Source organism: Typopeltis vanoorti, chromosome 9, assembly GCF_054136105.1.
Source record: "Typopeltis vanoorti isolate ZY-2024b chromosome 9, IOZ_Tvanoo_1.0, whole genome shotgun sequence".
NCBI classification, from domain to species: domain Eukaryota; kingdom Metazoa; phylum Arthropoda; class Arachnida; order Uropygi; family Thelyphonidae; genus Typopeltis; species Typopeltis vanoorti.
Window position 1 is genome coordinate 67,394,294 of NC_143557.1, and position 22,498 is coordinate 67,416,791.

At 34.9% G+C, this 22,498-nt stretch overlaps 1 protein-coding gene and 1 pseudogene across 1 annotated transcript in view; both read right to left on the reverse strand.

The window, feature by feature from the left end:
* LOC150103115 (xaa-Arg dipeptidase-like) overlaps positions 1–22,498 on the reverse strand; it is a 238,885-nt gene that overhangs the window by 202,418 nt on the left and 13,969 nt on the right. The gene's annotated exons all lie outside the window — the stretch shown is intronic.
* On the reverse strand, positions 9,063–9,177 carry LOC150103118 (U4 spliceosomal RNA; annotated as a pseudogene).

The following is a 22,498-nucleotide window of genomic DNA, read 5'->3' on the forward strand; positions in this document are numbered from 1 at the left end:
CGTATATCACGTGGAATATCCATAAATATAAACGGATTCCAGAGGATTAAAGTCAATAATAGATTAGATAATTATTAACAACAGCTTGGAAGGCATTAACATACTCTGATTCGTTTTTGGCAATCTGAAAAATACTATAGACAAGATGAACAATATTGAAACCACAATATAAACCAAATAAAAATTAAAATTGAAAAAATATATAATTAAAAAATTAAAATTTATTTACTCCAAGCTCTCTGGTCAAAAGATCCCATGGCAATCAGAGACCTATCTTGGAGTATTAATGGATAAGAAACTCCTTTTCAACAAACACATCAATCTCATTGGCTCCAAATCTTCCAAAACAATAGCACAGCTCTACCCATTGATCAACCGCAAGAGCAAATTGAACCTACATAATAAATTGCTTCTTTACCGGGTGGTAATACGTCCAGTCATTACCTACGCCTCACCAGCATGGAGTCACACTTCAAGATCAAACATTTCAAAATTACAGAGAATCCAAAACAAATGCCTTAGGATGATCCTGGATGCACCGTGGTTCGTCAGAAATTCACAGATTCACCGAGAAAACCAGCATTCCATACATTTCCCCCCTTTCTTCGTAATCTTGCAGAAATATTCTTCGTGAAGTCAAGTTCACCTACAAACCAACTGATCGTACAAGTTGTCAATTACAATGAGACTGATTACTACAAACACAAAAGACCGAAGGCTATTCTTCTCTCAACCGATCATAGCTAACACAACTGCCCTCAGAGGGCGAGCTTAACTGCTCACAAGCCTCTCATTCCCAAACAACTCTCATTACAGATAAAGGCGAATATGAAAAGCACTTGTGCTTCACCCATCCTGTCAGTAATGTTATTGATCTTATTTACTCCAAGGTATTAGAATATTAGAATTTGCGAAGTCCTTTTTAGGACTTTCAGGGTAACAAATGGCAATGCTGTAGCCAATGAAGTTTTAACTGAGGCTCGGCTATTGCCGTTATCCAGCCATGACTAGAGCTTTTAGCTCAATAACACCCCATCCACACAGATTTTCTTCATTCAGATGACGGGATAAAGAGTCAAGGACTCAGGCCATCGCCCAGTTCTTTTAAGAACTTAAGAACTATTTACTTCAAGAAGGTTGTATATCACAAAATGAATCAATGTTTTTTTTTCTTTCAAAATTCCTTGAAGAATAGAAAAATGTAAGCAAAATAATACAAACTAACAGCAGATGAAAATCTTAAAAAAAAAGGACAAAGAGTGAAAGAAAATTTCACTCCTAATTTTCTCTTATTCTTTGTATTAAGGATAATTTGGAAGAGAAATATTTTACTTCATAGTTTTAAACTTTAAAAAGGCTGAAGCCTTTCTTGTTTTTTACTTGATTAGAACGAATCATATTTTGACAGCTTAACATTTATACTGTCAAATTAATTACCTGCATTTAACGCAGAGATTATATCAATCCAATTTTTTATCATACCTAAAATATACACCATCGTTTCTCAAACTGTGGTACATGTACCATTAGTGGTACATGTATGGTACATGTACCACAGTTTAAGTTTACAAACTTAATAGTAGCATTAATAACGTAATGTACCATTAGTGGTACATGTACCACTAATGGTACATTACGTTATTTTTGGTGGTACGATTTTTACACAAAATATTTAAATAAATGTTCAGAAAAATGTATTCATTACCCATCATTTACTATATTTCATTATAATGTAAAAGTTTCATTTACGAACATAAATAAATAATATAAATTTAAAATGTTTTATTCTTTGATTATAAACACTCCATTTGGGATGTATTGATTTTTAATTGGGAAATGCTTTTATGGTGGTGCATATATTTTTTGATTCTTATTTATGTGGTACAAAATTTAAAAAGTTTGAGAACCCCTGCCATACACGAAAGCGTACAACACCCATGCATTTTTTCGAACAATTTGAGTCTGCAACTTTTAGCACAACACCTGATAAGCCTATAAATATAAATTTACGCATTGTTCATATGCTTATATTTAATTTCGAAAAGTAAATTTAAAAAAAGGTGTTGGAAGCATTTTTTTTTGGAAATTAATAATACTTGAAGTATTATTAATTTCTTCAATTTGAGCGGTGGGGGGGGGGATACAGATTAGCTAACCTGATGTGAAAACAGCATTCTACTCGTAATGTAGCGTTTTAAACAGAATACATGATGCATTTGTATCATCGCATTCCCAATTTAACTGGTCAGTTAAGTAGCATTAAACTTAAGGGGGATATGCACTGGAGATTTTTTCTTTTTTTTTAGAAGGAAACGAACTATATTTTGGTAACTTTGAAGATGCCCATGTGGTCTGAATCCTAGAGACAAAGCGTATGGAGATCAATGTTTATACAACCAATGTAGAAGATCTTGAATTGGAATGTATCAGCATTATAAGGCTTGTCAAATGAGGAAGAATAGAGTGGAGCACACCATCATTAGCAAAACTATGGGTAGGACCAGAGTTCCTTGATAGAAGGTTATAGAGAAGCAGGAGGGTAAGTGATTGCACAGCTGTATTGTCAGAGAAATCCGAAGAGAAAAAGTTGTTTCCCAATTCTCATTGGACATGCAGCGAACAATGAGAAAGAAAACTGGTTAGTTGGTTACAAGGGATAGAACAGTTAAGGAACAGTTCAAATGCTTTGGAAATTATGAAGACTATAGGATCTCTCCTAAATCTTTTCATGGCAGGTGTTCAAGATTAGTAATGTCATCTAGGAGATCTGCTCACTGTTTTAGAGGGGACAAAGGCAAGGATAACGGGGGTGATAGTTTTTGGTAGACTTTTATATCTTTTTTTTTTAATAGAGATAGAAGTTTGCTTCCAGGTGAGATAGATCCCAACTGATAATAAAAGTTAATAGGTGATGTAGGACGGATACTGTGTCTAAAGCGTACACATCTTTTATGAGTACAGTTCGTGGGTATTGAGTACAATTTCGGGATATATCATCAGCCAAAGCACTTTTTATTTTGAGTCTTCTGGTGTATTTTCGACGAAAGTCCACAGAAAAAGATTATCAGCTTTGTCTTAATTCTTATTACAGCAGTGCCATCTGGATGAGAGAGATGGAATCAGAGATTGACAGAAATTACTCACTCAATAGACTTTGTAAGCCACTTGAGTGCATCTTAACATTTGTAAAAGAGGCAAGTTTTCTGCGTTTAACTCATTCGAAGCAATTTCTTTTTCTTTCTTTCTTTATTTTGTTTTATTTTATTTATTTATTTATTTTTTATTTTTTTGATGGATAGCTGTTTTGCAATTGTTGCATGCTTTAGTTTAGACAGAGAATGAAGACAAAGTTTTCATCTCAAGCCACTTGTTTCTTCAAACTGACTTGCAGAAAATCAAGATTGGAGCTGTGGGGCACGAATTTTGAATGGAGCACACATTTCATAGTTTGCTTCCAAGAAAGTTACACAAGAATAGGATTCGAGTTATATCTGTATTGAGAACGGATTCAGAAGAGAAAGTGGTGTTGGAGTGAAAGGATGGTGGAAAGAATACGTCACAAGAATTATTGCAGTGCACATACTGACCACTGAATTATAAACATTTATTTACACCGCGTTGGACCTCCTTTAGCCCGAATTACGGCACAAATGCGGTTTGCCATGGATTCTACAATGTGTTGAATTGAATGATACAGCATACCAGGCATTCACCAGACAGTCTGGCTCAGATTGGACGGAAAAGGACTGTTTTAGTATCGCAGTTACGCCTTTTAGAAAAGCAATGTGGGTTATTTTCCCCTTGATTAAATACTCGGGTTATTTCAACTTTTAAAGAACCAATCAGCTCTGCTGTTTTCAAAAATTAAAAGAAAAAAAGTTAATTTCTTTAATATTAATACCCAGCTTGACCGGTAGGAGTACCCAGTAGGCTCTGTGTATTGTGCATTTCCCACCACGAAAGGTTGTTGAAGTCAATGCACGTATTAGTCACGTGGGTAGGCTGAGCTATGAATTAATAAAATGCCCTTATTACTTACTATTTTTTACCTGATTCAAATAGACTTCTAGGTCGGGTAAATAAGGTTAAGATGGGAAAATTCCATCCTAAACCACGCACAAGTAGATTCAAAGCCTCGGTTCTCATAAGAAATCAACTACCAACGACAATCACAGCTTACTAACTGAAAGACGGCTACTGGACGATTTACAGAAAGTTCCGGCAAAAAAAAAAAAAAAAAAAAAAAAAGACCATCTTGTTGGAAAACGAAAAGTCATTACAGGATTTTTAAATCGAGTCCATATGTAAGAGATCACGATATGAAGGTCTTCAGAATCATGAAAGCACGCTTCCCGCTAGTCCTTTCAATTAACTGTATAATTGAGTTGTTATAATTAATATTGCTGTCAGTTATATAATGATCTACTAGACAGCATAGGCTACTTAAACCACGAGTCGCTATTATTGTCCGGTAGATCATACAGCATATATCAATTTCGAATATGATTGGACAAAGTTGAGACTCTGGAGACAAACATACAGGATATGCTGTTCCTATTCCAGAGGCTCAGCTCTGTCCAATCGCATCCGAAATTGATCAGATTAAAACACACCTGCTAAGATATACCAGAAATCAGCTGATACATATACATATCAGCCAGACTTTTTTTTTTATTTAAAATATTTAAAATTTACATTCATAGCCCTTATAAGGACTGGCTTAAAGGGGCGAAGCAAGAATGCTTTTCATCTTCCCCGTTATCTGTAGAGGACAGTGTATGGATAAGGTGTTATTGAGCTATTAAAGCTCTGATCATGGCAGGAGGGTAACAGCAATAGCCGATCCTCAGTTAGAACTTCATTGGCTACAGCATTGCCATCCATTACCTTCCCAGGGTTTCATCCAACCTATTTCTGTCATTTACACTCATTGACAATTGACATTTATGTCTTTAGGGGTGAAGCAAGATGCTTTTCATAATCCCCGCTATCTGTTGCGGTTACAGTGAGGTTAAACTTTATGAGCAGTTTGCTCGCCCTGAATGGGCATGGAGATTATGCATCGCTATGGGATGCTAATATAGTTTTGGTCTTCTATATTTGAATATGTCCGTTGCCTCGTATGCTGCAGCTTGCTGAACCAAATCGTTAGGGTGTGTGGACGTCTTTAAGAAAAACTTCGATGCTAAGGATTGTAGAAAAGAGAAAATATAGGGAATATTTGCATCTCTATGAAGTTGATTGTTTCTAACAAACCACGGGGCGTTCGGAATCATTCTCAAGCACTTATTCTGCACTCCCTGTATCGTAATAATGTTAGTATTAGAGGTGTGGCTCCAGGCCAGAGAGGCATAGGTGGTTATAGGACGAATCGTCAACTGGTATAGCTGCAATTTGATTCTGTTGCTGAGCTTGCTCTTTCTATTAATTAGCTGATAGATCGGAACTATGTCTTTAAATGCCTTTGTGCCCGCAGATTTGATGTGTTGGTTGAAAGATAGCTTTTTGTCGAGAATTACACCCAGGTAATTTGTTTCTGACTGCCAGGGAATTTTAGTATTGAATAGTAACACATCTCCTGCAGGAGACATTGGCCTTTTTGAGAAAAGAACGGCTGAGCTTTTCTGGGGGTTGACTTCCAATCTCCACTTGGAAAACCAACCTTCCAGCTTCAGAAAGTTTTCTTGAAGCTTCTGGTAATGAAATGGGGTCTGAGAGATCTCGTTAATATTGCCGTATCGTCCTCATACAGGGCCAAAACGGAAGTCATCGGATTGTGCGGGATGTCTGACATGTATACGGAAAACAGCAATGGAGCCAGTAGAGATTCCTGCGGCACTCCAGCAAGGACATGGCGCTGGGACGATGCAGAATCATTGATTTTAACTTGCATTGATCTATTCTGAAGATATGAGTGGATTAGATGAACCATTTTTAGTGAGGTACCGGCTGAGATAAGTTTGTGCAGGAGTCGAAAATGCCAGATTTTGTCAAATGCTTTGGATAAGTCTAGGAAAACAGCTCCTGTGCACTGGCGCCAGTTGTAGCTGGTGGTGATGTATTCGACAATTCTGTGGATTTGCTGAGTAGTACTATGGTGTTGCCTAAAACCAAACTGTTCTTTAGGGAGGATGTTTAGGTCATTTACGAGGAGGTATATAAATTCTTTATATACCTCCTCGAATATTGTCTGATTTAGCTGTTTTTCCATTTCAATAATTTAAAGTGTGTTAAAACACAGATGGAGAAAGAGTAGAGATTTATCAGGTGTCCCGAGCAGGTAAAGATAATCCTGTGGACTTTTGAGGAAAATAATATAATATAATAAATAATATATATATAAAATTATTAAAATACTGACTTAACGGGTGAAGCAAAAGCTTTTCATATTCCCAGCTATCTTAATAGACACTGTGAGTTGAGAAAGTTTATGAGCTAATTGCTCGCCCTGAATGGGCTAGAAGATATCTACACTCATTCTTATAGACCTTATAATAAGGACTGGCTTAAAGGGGCGAAGCAAGAATGCTTTTCATATTCCCCGTTATCTGTAGAGGACAGTGTAGGGATAAGGTGTTATTGAGCAATTAAAGCTCTGATCATGGCAGGAGGGTAACAGCAATAGCCGAACCTCAGTTAGAACTTCATTGGCTACAGCACTGCCATCCATTACCCTCCAAGGGTATTGGATTGAATGAATCAATCACCACATCTCACGGTCGATTGATTCATTCTATCTACACTCATAATTTTTCTTTATTTATTTATAATAAAATATATAAAATATTATTAGGTGTACTTAATAAGCCACAATAATCAAATAAAAAGCCAAAGAAATTTGAATAAAAACATTTTAACTTATTTTTTTAATTTAAATACGTATATATTTAAAATAAGAATATTAAAATAACTCTGTCAAAATATGATATTTTTACTTTCAAAGCAATTTTAATAGTTATTTCACTTATAAAACGTTAAAGTGGATTTAAATTTTTCTACATCCGTCAAATGATAGGATGCACATAATACACATAAATTAAGATCATTTACTTTTCTACACAAAGTGTCCAATAACGTTTAATTTATATATATATATATAATCGTTAAAGTGAAGTACATAATTTTATAATCTGTCTCTTTTAAAATTGATGTGTTTCTACAATACTTGATTGATCTACCATGAATTGATTGTATTATTAAATGAAATGCGAGAATATCTAATAGATGGCGGTACTTGTCAATTGAACTGAAAGGATATTCCGTATATACTAGGAATCATTTAAAAATGTCAATGAAATGTCTGTGATGAAATGTCATCAGAAATCCTTTTTTTTTTTCTCTTTTTTCCCCCAAGTGTACAATGCTTACTTATTCGTAAGTTATGTATTATATTATTTATTGTATTATCACTTCTAATGGATGTAAATAACTGTTTCTTGACTGCAAGGCGTAGATATTAATTTCGGTGATTTTATTTGATGGATAAGAAAAAATAATCAATCCTAAAAGTGTTTTATGAATGATTATTTTTTCTTAAAATCCCATGCTGACAGTCATTCACCTTATTTGTCTACCTAAGGACGCAACGAACAAATTAATTCGAATTTTCATAAAGTTTTTGGTTTGATTTTTTTTTTTCCACTTTACAATAGTTTGGTTTTGGTTTACTACTTTTAGTTTTGGTTTTATTCCACTATTTTGTGGTCGAGTGCTGCGTGTTTTAATCGTCTCTACGATGTTTATTAATAGTATTGTGCTTTTTTTAATAGTGTAAACAAGCTGACACTCGTAGTGTCGACTACGAATGTCAACTCTTTCTCAGCACATATCCACGACTCAAATTGCCAATGAGTGTGGTTTTAATTTGGGTACTGCTAATGCTATTTTAAAGAGGTTTAGGGAGACAGGTACCTTTTCTGCCGCCAAAAAAACAAAATGTCGGCTAAAAAGAAAAACTACACTTACTCAAGATCGTTTTTAGTAGCCGTAGTGATTTCCCCTGGTTAGAGGTAGGTTATCTCGGTAACCTAGTTAGCGAGTTTATATTACGCATGTAAACCACTGAAAAACGAGAAAAGGTATTGATTTTATCGTGCCATAATGATTGTTAAGCACATTGAAACTTTTAGAAATAATGCACTATTAAAATAACGGTGTTGATGTAACACTTTAGCTCTCCTTTTTTAGAACAACAATGGATTGGTCCTAAATAATGGTAGGTAGAGAGCATTGTTAGCTTTTCAATAATTTTTGGCTTCCGCTCATATTCTTTTTCTTGTCCCATTCAGTCGTAAAAGAGATATGAAAAGTAAGTATTGTACCTAATTTTATCCTTCTATTTTTTTTTCTTATATATAAATAAAACTGCATTTTATCATTTGTATATAATTTTACTATAAGTATTAAATCTGACAAATAATTCACACAAAAATTTCTGATATAAAGAAAACGCAGTGATGTGAAAAGGAATTCGATAGACGCGACCCAACTGTCTCATCTTTTTTTTTTTTTTAATTTAATATTTGAAGTATATCTGACTAATACATGAGATCAAACTGCAATTAAAACATAAATAGTCATGAGTCTGATCACATATATCAGCTATAATTCCGGTTAAGCTTAACTTAACCATTAATAACCAGGGGGGGGGGGGGAAGTTCAGTGACCACATCCTGAAATGAGTCATATGTTTGGCTGCAGTTCTTAAAAGAACTGGGCGATGGCCTGAGTCCTTGACTCTTTATCCCGTCACCTGAATGAAGAAAATCTGTGTGGATGGGGTGTTATTGAGCTAAAAGCTCTAGTCATGGCTGGGTAATGGCAATAGCCGAGCCTCAGTTAAAACTTCATTAGTTACAGCATTGCCAAGGTAAAGGCATCTCAAAAAATTCGGACGATGTCTAGGCCACTCAATCGTGGGCGAAAGACCGTCCATCTCCATCTCAGCGGTGGCTCCACTCAGTGATGGCCTTCCACCTACCACCACAGAGCAGAACCGCTCATATTCCGAAGAAAAGCATTCACCGACAAAGCCCCTCAGCGGGCCGTGCCGGAGAACACCTTCCCCGGAGACTCAAATTGCTCCCTTAAGGCAAAAACCTTAAGAGAGCGTACTCGTGTTATTATTATTATTAGCAATGGCCGAGCCTCAGTTAAACTTCATTGGCCACAGCATTGATATATTTGTTACCCTGGAAGTCCTAAAGAGGACTTTAGGTTGTGAAGAGTCTTCTCTTCATGGTTGGCAGCATTATTTCATCTCTTCCTTTTCTTATCAAATTATACTTAATAAATAATGGTATGTTTATAAACTAATGCTTTTATAGATAACTATATTTTTTAATTTAAGAAAATGCAAATAATTTAATTTCAAATTTATTTTTCATTCCTTTTTATAATAAAATTTTTTAATTTGAGTGTACCATTTCGTTTATATATTGCATGATTGATTTAAATTATTAACTTTCAGCTTTTGTTATGGTAATGTTCGTGACGAGCTTGATGCTCTTGAGTGTATCCTATCATGGAAAGAATAAAAACTACACTACAACAGATCGACAGGCCTTAGAAGACAGCGGTTAGTCTTATTTATTATATTAAACAAAAAAAAAATCTTTTGAAAATATAATATCCTGCAATATGTCAACAAAATTAGTATAAAAATCTATGAATTAGAGAATTCATAGATTTTTATACTAATTTTGTTATAAACTTCTTTATAACAAAATAAAACACAATTTTTTAATTCACCAAACCAATACTAAATTTCTTCCGTTGAGAAACACATCGACCCTGAGATGCTGTGATTAAAACCCTTGGAGGGCAATGGATGGCAATGCTGTAGCCAATGAAGTTCTAACTGAGGCTCGGCTATTGCTGTTACCCTCCTGCCATGATCAGAGCTTTAATAGCTCAATCACACTTTATCCCTACACTGTCCTCTACAGATAACGGGGAAGATGAAAAACATTCTTGCTTCGCCCCTTTAAGCCAGTCCTTAGATAAGGACACAAATGATGTGTGGTAGTCAGTTTAAAAATTGCTACAATTTTAATCATGTTCATTGAGGCAAGTTTTTTCGAACTGTGAATGGTACATTCGAAGGAAATGTGAAATGAGAAGAAGCTATTCGAATTGCGAGAAATTATCAAATTATTATACGTTTGTGATTCTCAGAAACCAAACTAACCAACTCCTGAAATAAAACGTAGAAATAAATTTATGTTATGAACGTTGTTTATAATTTATCTCCAAATATTCAAACAAACAAATATTATATGGTGAATTATTTAAGATGTAGGTTAGTCGTTATGTTTCGGAAAATCAGTAATTATGTACTTGAGTACCAAAATTGAGAAATTTACAGAAAGTAGTGTCGATCCGTTTGACTTATAACAGCTATTAAAAAAAAACATATTTATGTCAATCTTTAAATTATTAAAATTTTTAACTTAGAAAACTTAAATTCTGTTTGTATAAATGGTGCGAGTCTCGCACATCACCTTATCTTCACATCTGCGTAATCAGCTGTATGACTGAGTGCAATAAATTACTGATAAAGTGTCCTTGAAAACATCTGCATTCTATGACAGAACGTCAGCTCAAAACAGTTCGAATTCTTTCCCAGTAACTGTTTGCACACTTCTCGATTGATGGAGAGACCGTAGCCTGGTTGGTAACGGAGATTCCCTTTGGTGGGAAAGACCAAGGGTTAGAATCCATTCTTGGATGCAAAGGACCTCGAAAGGTGCACTTCAACTGAAGGCTAATTAGCCAAGTCTTATAAGGAGGTAGAAGGTTTTCTTCACTGAAAATCGGGACTTCTTTTATCCGCAGGGTTAGGGCAAGGAAAGCAAAACCAATTCACTAACTTAATATTCCAGTTTCATAACCTTACTTTTATCGTATGTAATTAGTAAAATCTTAACAGATCAAGCATTCACTAGATCCACTGACACTACCATGTATGGAATTCACAATAGAATGCATCAAATCAAGCAACTGAATGGTGGCATGTTGCTGATTTAAAATGTCTATATTGAAAGCTAATGTTCACGCTCTAATATCTTAATTAATTTGTAGGAAACATCCAGTCCACGTGGTATGAATATGGAGATGATGAAGAGCAAAACTATGGGAAAAAATTTACGACTGCATGCATAACATTATCCTTAAGATTCATGGAATGGTTAAGTCACCTGGAAGATTATCAGAAACTTGTAATGGCAACAATGCTATGGTGTCTGGAATTCTGTTTCCTTGGTAAGTATTCCAAGTTGTTGTGATGAGATAGGTTAAGGGTTATTTTATTTAAATCATCATGTAGCAGCGGATGCGCCGGGTATACATTCATTTGCTAAAGCCACAACTTAGATGTGAAGTTCGATCCATCCCGCCACTAAACGAAGTGGAACTCGACATATTCGTCCAATAAGCTTTGTTCGCGCCATCAATCCGAGGGCGTCCTATCGGCTAACCAGGAAAATCTTAGGATCTGTTTCATCTGATCTCTTTCTAGAAAAGCAATCAAGATCTAGTTGTTCCGCTGAGGGACCCACTCACTAGGTGGAGCTTGGGAATAAGTTAGTCCAAACTTGAGCTCCCATATTTTATCGTTATTATTAAAAGTGTTTTCTCTACTAAGAAGCTGAATGCTTCTAGACGGTCTGTAAGTATTTTGAATGCCTCAAGTCAGTTTATTTGCTCAATTAAATATCAGCCACGTGCAAGCACTCGCTATGCCTGCCATATGAAGCGAAGATGACAGCAACAACGGTGGAGAAGTGGCTTGAGTATATGTGTGTGCACACACACACACATATAAATGAATGTTCTCTTTTTTCTAGTTAGCGTGTAGAAGCGAGTGCACGCATATACAGACATACTCTTCCATGTGCTCACGTTACACATTTTGAAGAGAGGGAAGGTACTGGACAGGACGTGTTTGTGCCTTTGTATTGGAAAGAAAAACATCCTTTTTTTTTTTTTTTTTTAAATTTTCCTTCAATTTTCTGTCTCGCTATAATATATGTATAGTGTCCGTTTCGGCTTTCTGAAGGTCCCTGGTTTTATTTGATATATTGTTCTGATTATTCTGTAGTTAGGACTGAAATTAGTGTTTTGGCATGACTGTGCAATTATGCAACATCGTAAGATAACTGAATAATCTTACGATGTTTTTACATAATGTCTCATAGATTAATACTTTTATATATGTGGAAGCAATGGTTTTTAATTAGTATGGTTTGATTGCTATTATCCGGAATTTGTTGTCATCATCAAGAACCATGGGCTCACTGCCCGTTGGTGTCCGATGTCTCCTTTACTATTTTCTTCCACCTTTCTTTGTCCAGTGTCGCAGTTTCTGTACACCCATTCCACACCAGTCCTTTATATCGTCTATCCATTCTCTGTATGGTCTACCTCTTCTGTTTAAACCATCCAAAATACCAAACATAAATGTCTTTATCTTCCGGTCCTCACTCATTCTATAGATATGTCCAAATAATTTCAGCTTCCGTTTTATAATCTTCTGCATTAGATCCTCCTTTGGTTGTATACAGTCCAAATCATAGTCATTTTACTTCCCAAATATGTGAATTGTTCTACATTTTCTATTTGTTCTCATTCCGTGTACAGATATTCCTTTGACATCTTCCTTCAGTTTGTCCATTGCTCTTTCTAAATGTGCGATGAAAATGCTTGGTGATATTGGGTCTCCCTGTCTAGTACCTCTGCTTGTTTTAAATAATTTCCCCAAATCATCACCTGTTCTAACTGCTGCAACTGCATTCTGATAAACATCTTTTAATATAGCTATTAGTTGTTTTTTATGAATTCCATAGGATTCCAGAACTGCTAATGTCACTTTCTGGTCAAATCTGGTCAAATGCTTTCTGAAAATCAACAAAGCAAGTATATATGTTTTTTGTATTTTCCCCTAGCTTTCTCTGCTATTAACCTCATTGTCAAAATCTGTTGAATTGTAATTCTATCCTTCCTAAATCCTGCTTGCTCGTCTGCAAGATATGCTTCCAATTGTGTTCTCAATCTTTCTGTCAATATGATCATCATCGCTTTACCAAGGTGACTTGTCAAGGCAATTGTTCTATAATTTTTACATTCTAACTTATTTCCTTTCTTGTATAATGTTACTAATATTGATTTCACCCACTCCTCTGGTATTTTCCCTTCTTTCCATACCATATTACATAGTTGGTGCATTTCTGTAACCATACTTTCACCATCATATTTAATCATTTCTCCAGTAATGTTATCGTTACCAGAACTCTTGTTATGTTTTAGCCGTCCTATTGCTTTTTCTACCTCTCCTCTTAAAATGCCCATATCATGCTCATTACCTGGTGGTGATATCCGCTTCAATTCTTCAGTCAGTTTCCCAACGCTATCTGAATCTAGTTTTTCTTCATATAACTCACTACAGTATCTTGTCCACCGCTGTACAATTTTTTTCTTTATTCATCAATGGTTTGCCTTTTTCATCTTTAATTGTGGTCTGTTTTGGTTGCCCCTTTCTGTTAATGGTTCTAATCATCTTGTATACCTCCCTTGTTTTATGCTCTCCATAGTACTGTTCTATATTGTTGCAGTGGGCTTCTAACCATTTCATCTTATCCATTCAGACTGCTCTTTTCACCTCATTACACTTTCTTCTATATTGCTTTTCTATTTGTTCTGATGTATCCCTTCTTATCTTCAATATTCTTTTCTCCTGTACTAACTTCAGTGTTTCTTGTGTAATCCATTTATTCTTGATCTTCTTTTCTTCTGGTACTGTTTCTTCAACTGCATCTTCTATCGCCTTCATTACTCTTTTCACTCTTAGATTCGAGATTTTTTTTTCTTTCTCCACACTTTTAAGTTTCTCTTCTAACTTTTATGTACCTGCTTCCTATTTCTGCTTCACTTATTCTTGCTGTATCTCTTCTATTCTGATGTAGGGGTTTATATTTATTTTTTATTTTTTAGTTTGTTGCGCAGATAATTTATATGAATGTTAACAGAAATACTAACTAGTAATAATTATGTGATATCATAAATACACATTAAACTTCGCAGCATATTTGTCAGGATATTCAAGTATTACTTACTTTGAATGCATTATTTATACTTTAAGGGTAGCGAAAAAAAATGACTTAAATTTCTATCATTGCAGCCTACAAAATGGGATTCTTAATCGTAATTAAACCGTCAAATAAACCACATTCTCAGCGGATAAATTTCGAAGAGGTGAGTACTAATATTGTAATTCATGTGAATCAATACAAAATGCCATTTTATATTTAATTAAAAAAAATAATAAAACAGTAAAACGGTTAATACGAAGGAACAGCGAAACAAATTGCATTAAATTAGTCATAATTTCAGAAAACGTTTCGTGAAAGCTATCACAACATCCAATTTTTAAAACGATTGCCCTATATCGAAACGATATTTCATTTAATCTATAAAGGCACCTGTGGCATAATTAAAAACTTAGCTCATAATATCCAGTGGGATAAAGCTTGTCTTCTCGACAGATGCATAGGTTATTATTGGACGAATTGTCATCTGGTATAGTTGCAATTTGATTCTGTTGCTGAGCTTGCTATTTCTATTAATTAGCGGAGAGAACTGAGCTATGGCTTTAGATGCCTTTTGCGCACGCAGACTTGATGTGTTAGTTGAAAGATAGTTTTTTGTAGAGAATTACACCCAGGTAATTTGTTTCTGTCTGCCAGGGAATTTTAGTATTGAATAGTAACACATCTCCTGAAGGAGACATTGGCCTTTTTGAGAAAAGAACGGCTGAGCTTTTCTGGGAGTTGACTTCCAATCTCCGCTTGGAGAACCAACCTTCCAGCTTTAGAAGGTTTTCTTGAAGCTTTCGGGTATTGAAATGGGGTCTGAGAGATCTGGTTAGTATTGCCGTATCGTCCGCACACAGGGCCAAAACGGAAGTCATCGAATTGTGCGGGATGTCTGACATATATACGGAAAACAGCAATGGAGACAGTAGAGATCCCTGCGGCACTCCAGCAAGGATATGGCGCTGGGACGATGTACAACCATTGATTTTAACTTGCATTGATCTATTCTAAAGATATGAGTGGATTAGATGAACCATTTTTAGTGAGGTACCGGCTGAGATAAGTTTGTGCAGGAGTCCAAAATGCCAGATTTTGTCAAATGCTTTGGATAGGTCTAGGAAAACAGCTCCTGTACACTGGCCCCAGTTGTAGCTGGTGGTGATGTATTTGACAATTCTGTGGATTTGGTGGGTAGTACTATGGTGTTGCCGAAAACCAAGCTGTTCTTTATGGAGGATGTTTAGGTCATTTACTGAGGTTTGGAGTAGTGAGAGGATGACCTTCTCCGCAACCTTACCCAGATTGGCGATGAGACTGATTGGACGATAATTTGGCGGTAGGTGGGGTCTTTTCCTGGCTTATGTATAGGAATTACATCAACCAGTTTCCGAGGTGGAAGGAAAATAGTGAAATCTCAAAATTGCATTTATTATACTGGTCAGGTGCACTACTGCTTTTTGGAGCAGAATATTTCTGCTGTGTCCATGTCTTCACAGACCACGAAGGACCACTTTTAAGTTTTTTTCGGAGCTGAGCGCAAAGGTATGAATTGGATGCCTCTGTCGTCCAGTTCTGTGGTCAACCTTCTATAGTCTGTCACTGTTGCTGGCTGGATCTTTATGTCTTCATCCATGTTTTTGGCCTCAATGATGCCAAAGTGCAGATTGGACATTGTGGATCTTAAAGCTGCCCACTTATGCTTTTCTCTAAGGATGATCGGAGGGATCATCCTTTTCTTTGGGAGAAATAGCAGCGTCCGAACCCTGAGAATCTTGTTCCATTTCATTATTGTGAAATGGAGTAGACTTCTACAAAGTCTGAAGGAGTAGAAGGCACCGATTCTAACTGATCTTCTGAGACAACGCCTGTGACACTTTCCGGGGGAAACATGTCGTAAAGTTTCACTTTTTCCGGCCAATTCTTGTTAAGTAGTTCACCTAGTCTTATAAATTCTTTATATACCTCATCGAATATTGTCTCATTAGCTGTTTTTCCATGATTGTCAATGTGAAGAACCATTAAAAAAAAAAAACAAAAAAAAAAAACGCTTACCGTGCACTTGTAGTCTTACCAGCACTGCTACAGGACTCTGTACTGTTTTGGCAAGAGCACTGAATCAAAAATTGCATGATCTTCCAGACACATAATATAATAAATAATAAACGCACCACAATCCCAAAACTGACCGAGGACATCACCATTACTTCCCTCACGGTATCGCAATCCAAAATCAATTGTAAGATAACATATATATAACATAACACGCACACACTAGGAGTTAATTATAATCCATTCAGAATTCATTTTTTCTGATCCGATTCCACGCGTTATGTTAAGTTATTAATTTTAATGATATTTCATTTAATTTCATTAAATAAAAATTATACTGGATTATTAATAAAACTTAAAAAACCTGGATTTTTAGCAAAAATATAGATTTTTATTTTGAAAAAGGATTTTTATTAAAGATTACAAAAAGTTTTATAACTATCTTTTTATTTTAAAATATCCATTATTTTGAAATACAGGTATCATACTTTAATAGGAAGTTATTTTCTAATTTGTTTAAGGACAATTCGATAACAATGTTGAATTATTTTTTAAATTAATCTATCCGTGCCTGAAGTTATGTCCAGAGTGACATGTTTTCAGAATTTTATTGAATAACTGATAAATTCTGGGGCATTTATTATCCAGGCTAACGAAATCCAGATAACACACAGTTAATTGCAATTTGTTTATTTACAATATTTAATTATTTGTATTTTAATAGTGTATTTACATCCCCAGAGCATATTATTAAAGCCAGAGTCCCATAAAACCAACAGAAGCGACTTTATCCCCCCGCAATAAAAAACAACAACAGGCGCATGCGCAGTTCTCGACTTTTGTTAAAAGGCAGTTTTGACGACATTGGCGTAAACTTAAAAAGAAAATAGAAAAAAATCTATTGAAAGATTCACTAATATTACGTTTAATTTTATCTTTTTTCCTGGAAAAAATTTTATCTATTAACTCATGCTACCTTAAAAATATTGTATTGATTCTTCTTTGTTGTATTGTGTTATTATTATTTAACTATTTCGTTGTTAAAGTGAATAGATCCATGTTTGGCTTCTTTTAGATCCCAAGAATGACCTCGGAGTTAAAAGTTTTTGACAATGATTCATTTTTCTTTAAACAGAACCAAAAAAAAAAAAAAGTCTCATCTAATGTGAACTAAATCCTTGTGTGTTGTCGTAAAACACAATCTGAATTATTGGATACATCTAATATAGTTACATTTTCCATCCGATCAAAAAAGGAAATCGACGAAGTACTCTAACTATACTCTAAGAGAGAGAGAGAGAGAGAGAGAGAGAGAGAGTTATTCTACTTCACAGTTTCTTAATCAATATTAAGAACACCGTGAAGTAGAATAACCCTTTCATAACCTTTTTCATAATCATGAAAAAGAAAAATAATCTTGAACAATCGTTTTGATTCTAATATGAAGGTCGATTAAGATTCTTTGATTTCTTTTCTCTATTCGAAATATTAGTTGAAGAAGATGAGTAGGATGGCTTTGTCTTTTAGCGAAGCTGTAAACAGAGAATTCCCTGGATGTAAAAGAGCAGAATGCAAAAATAAATGTCAGCTAGGCTAGAATGAGGTTGCATTACTAGGCTTTCGTATGTGACCCACAAGCATGGCTTCCGTTTGTACAGGGTATCCAGAAAATTCATCGAAAACAATTTAACGAACGACAGCTCGAAATCATCGTATTCAGTTGTTTACTATTTATACTTTGAAATGAAATACTAAATTATGTTTTTCCACTGTTATCTACGACAACCGCATTGGAGGGAAGTGGCAACAACCTTCCGCAACTTACCAGAGGTCTAGTAATTTATTGCCCCCCCCCCGCCCCTCTTCCGGGCCAAGTCAAATAAATCAAGGTTGTTGTTACTTACTGTTATTGTCTACATTTTAACTATTGTAAATCTGGAACAGCGATGTTTTCGAACGAAAACAACAGCATAAAGCCTTTCATAATGTACTCAACAGTATTTCTTTATTTTATTATCTTTCCCGCAGAATATGAGACAACCCCCACCACCCTTTTTTTTTTTAAAAAAAATCACAACTAAGTTATTACTATTTACTAACTTGAAGAAAAAGAAACAAGCTACAATGCGAAAAATATAGCACAAAATAAACGTAATTCACCCCTAAATATAAACGGTTATATTTATTTAATTGACTAAATTATATTTACTCCTAAATATAAATTATTTAGTACTCATGCGGACTATTACCCTTCGTTTTATAAGTTAGTTTTAGAAAAACTACATTCAACTAGGGGTTGAAATGGTTAATTTCCTCTACTTTAAATGTTTACTCAAGACGCTATCTTTTGATCTAAGGCATACGAATTGTCGTATGAAGTGTTGCATAAGTCTTCAGAATTCTTATTGTAAAACATATTCATAGTATAAATTTGACATTTCAGTTGTTTGAATGATTCGTATGTTCTCATCTTACATAAATGTCTTAAGATCCATATAATACATTTCCTTAAAAACTGAAAGGTGATTTTTTTTAATTAATTTTTTTTTTTTTTTCAGTTCAAGAGATTAGCAGAACTATTTTTGGAGATATTGGAAAAAAGACAATACATAATTCACTATCAACATAGCGTCTTAATCCAAGCTATTGAAGAACGAGATTACATATTATACAAACTGATCTCGGTGAAACAAGAACTAGATAAGAATGAGAAGACGATGATATCGGATATGAAGACTCTGAGAGCAGTAACACTGCACATGATGAAGGAAATAAAAACTCTTCAAACTGACTTCATTAAACTACGATCTTCAATGAAAAGATTTCTCAACAACGCTAATACCCGACAGAAATTCTAAAGACTAGTAAATGTAGCGACTCTCTTTCCACACATTAACGTGGAATTTATTCTTCAATGTAGCATTCTTTGGAAATCTTGTTTTGTTAAATTTATTTACAGCTATACTATGTTAAATTATTGCTTTGAATAATAATAAAAAAATACTTATTTGCATATGCACAGCTCTGAATATTTTCATTCCCAATATACATACAATACATTATTCTTACATAGCGAAAAACGAGCCAGTTAACCCTTTAATTAATGTCAAAATATTAAGGAGAATTCGATAGTTGAACGCATATTTTATGTATACGCAATGGTTGCGTCACCAGCCTTCATATGTAAAAAGTATGTAAAAAATATAAATTAAAGAACAAATTATATATATACAGGGTGGTTCAAAATTCCACGTACAAAGTTTGAGAAGAGGTAGAGAACATCAAAATCAACCATATTCACATAGGAAAACATGACCGGAAATGCCACCCGAAAGTGATAGGTGGCGCTGTTCGCCAGCGCTCCAGGTGAGAAATTGGCAGACATGCACCTCGTTTACCGTATTACGTATCCAACTACTATTGAACTGTTCAGTTACGCCTAATAAAGTTTTTTTACACTACTTACTGCCTTGTGTTATTTCTGTATCTTTGTGTCCCTGTTAGTACCTTCCGGTCATGCTTTCCTATGTGAATATGGTTGATTTTGATGTTCTTTACTTCCCCTCAAAGTTGGCACGTGGAATTTTGAACCACCCTGTATGTATGCATATAACCCTTAGTGACTTCTGATTACTTTCTTTAGAGATCAGCTCAGTGATTTCCCAAATTTCAAACATCATGTTTTTTGAGTGCCTTTATTGCAGTCGCTATGATCTGCAACATTTCTCCCCGACAGCTGGAAAGGTCTACTTTCAAATTCCGTCTAAGCCAAAAACAAACCTTTATGAGAGGTTTTGAAATAAATTCGAAATAGCTGGTCTTATCCAAATGAAATATTTATTTTTTCTTCCAGAAAATCGGTTTTTGCATTCTTCATAAACAGACAAACCGGCCCCAGAACACACGCATTTAACAGATATCATCGAATCCCAACAGCGGTACCTGGAGGTCACTCTTGATTTTTTAAGAGCGAGACCTTGTTATTCTTTTTAAATCGTAAATTATTAATTACACGCATTATATTATATTTTCATCTTAAAATGTACGGTATAATAACGTGGAAAATATATTAAAAGAAATACTAAATTGTTTAATGGAAGAATGGAATGTAGAAATAAAAATGCCTCAAATGGTTCGTATTAATATTAACTATATAGTACTTCAAAAATTACAAATATAAAATAAAATCAGCCATTTACTTTTTCCTCTCACTATGAGTCTGCACAAAAGCTAGAATCCATTATAACAGCAAAAAATCACATGATACTGGTAACGTTAGTAAGGGCAGAGATTCATATATCGCAAGATATCGCAAGACAGTTCAATTATCATGTCATTATCATAAATTCCTGATGTGTACCCTCAGAGGGTGTGCTTATGATCGCACTATATGACTAAAGAATTTTAATCGCGAAAAAAAAAATAATTCTTTCATTTCTTTAAGTACTCGATACATAGTTTTTCGTACATTGTACTCGCATTTAAATTAAATACAAATAAATGCAAATTTTTTTTGGAACAAGATAATTTAGTTTATATATCGATTTCTATACATATACATGAGTCAAAAAATATTATTCATCAGCGACATCTAGATCACTATTTATTTATTTTTGCTTTAGTATACCTATGATATTTGACAGTTCGACCTGTTTAAAAACAAGATGTGAAACGAGTATGTAAACAATAATGCCATTATCAACGATATTTTTCATAGATATAAGTGTGGCATATATCAAGCTATACAAACATATCAAGCTTTTATTTTATTTTATTACATATGAAATACAAACGTAAAACTGATACTGCACTTTTAATATAATGAAATTAGATCTGCGTCGATGGCTCATTTCAGAGAAACTTTAAGAAATTGCTAATTTAACACAAAAATTAAATAATTTTTTCTATATAAATATTTGCAAAACATAAAATTATATTAAACTTTGAAATTATTTAAAAATTTATTTAATAAGATTAAAAATCTCTAAAGTAATATATTTCACACCCTTTTTGCAGATAAGAACTATTTTTAATTTAAAGTCATCATGTGAATTAGCAAATGTGTGGGATGGACTTGGTTTGGAATCAATCGACCGTGAGATGCGGTGATTGATTTTCAATCCAATACCCTTGGAGGGTAATGGATAGCAATGCTGTAGCGAATGAAGTTCTAACTGAGGCTCGGCTATTGCTGCTACCCTCCTGCCATGATCAGAGCTTTAATTAATAGCTCAATAACACCTTATCCCTACACTGTCCTCTACAGATAACGGGGAATATGAAAAGCATTCTTGCTTCGCCCCTTTAAGCCAGTCCTTATAAGGACTAGCAAATGTGTGGCAAGTCAGACTATAGCACAGCTATATCCACTTTTGAACAGGAACAGCTTCCTAAGCATAAGCAACAAAATCTTACTTTTCAAATCGGTAATCAGACCGCAACTAACTTATGCCTCTCCAACCTGGGGTCACACGACTAAAAGCAACATCAACAGACTTCAGATAATACAGAATAAATGCCTAAGAATGGCATTTAATGCCCCATGGTTCATCAGAAACATCCAGTTACATCAAGAAGCCAATCTTCCAGATATTAAGACCTACATGACAAACATTGCAGAGAAATTCTTCACAATCACGGATAATCACCCAAATCAGCTAGTTCGACAGGCAGTGGACTACAAGCCCTCAGATCGTTTCAAACATAAAAAATCGAAATCCTCCATCGCAAGAGAAAGCTGATACAGCCTCAATGCTCACAATGAGCGGGTAAATTACCCACAATAATCTCATCACCCACAATCTAAAATCCAGATGAAGGGATAAAGAGTCAAGGACTCAGTCCATCAACCAATTAAGTTCAAGTTCAAGCAAATGTGTGTGGTTGACCGTGAGATGCGGTGATTAGTACCCTTGGAGGGTAATGGATGGCAATGCTGTAGCCAATGAAGTTCTAACTGAGGCTCGGCTATTGCTGTTACCTTCCTGCCATGATCAGAGGTTTAATAGCTCAACAATAACACCTTATCCCTACACTGTCCTCTACAGATAACGGGGAAGATGAAAAGCATTCTTGCTTCGCCCCTTTAAGCCAGTCCTTATAAGGAGCAAATGTGTAGCTTCCTCTCTCGTGGTAGTATGAGTGTCTAATAAACGATTTAGCTTCTTGTTGGAAATTTAATGAATATTATCACCATAACTTAAATAGGAAATAAAGATAATCCTGCACCCTATATTTGTGCTGCTTCGCTAGTAAGTTATATGTTTCTTGTTCTCATGGGAATCCCACCTGAAGCATTATAATCATTATACTACATAGCATTAGTGCCGTGAGTGGGTTAAGGCTATAAATCTGAAACT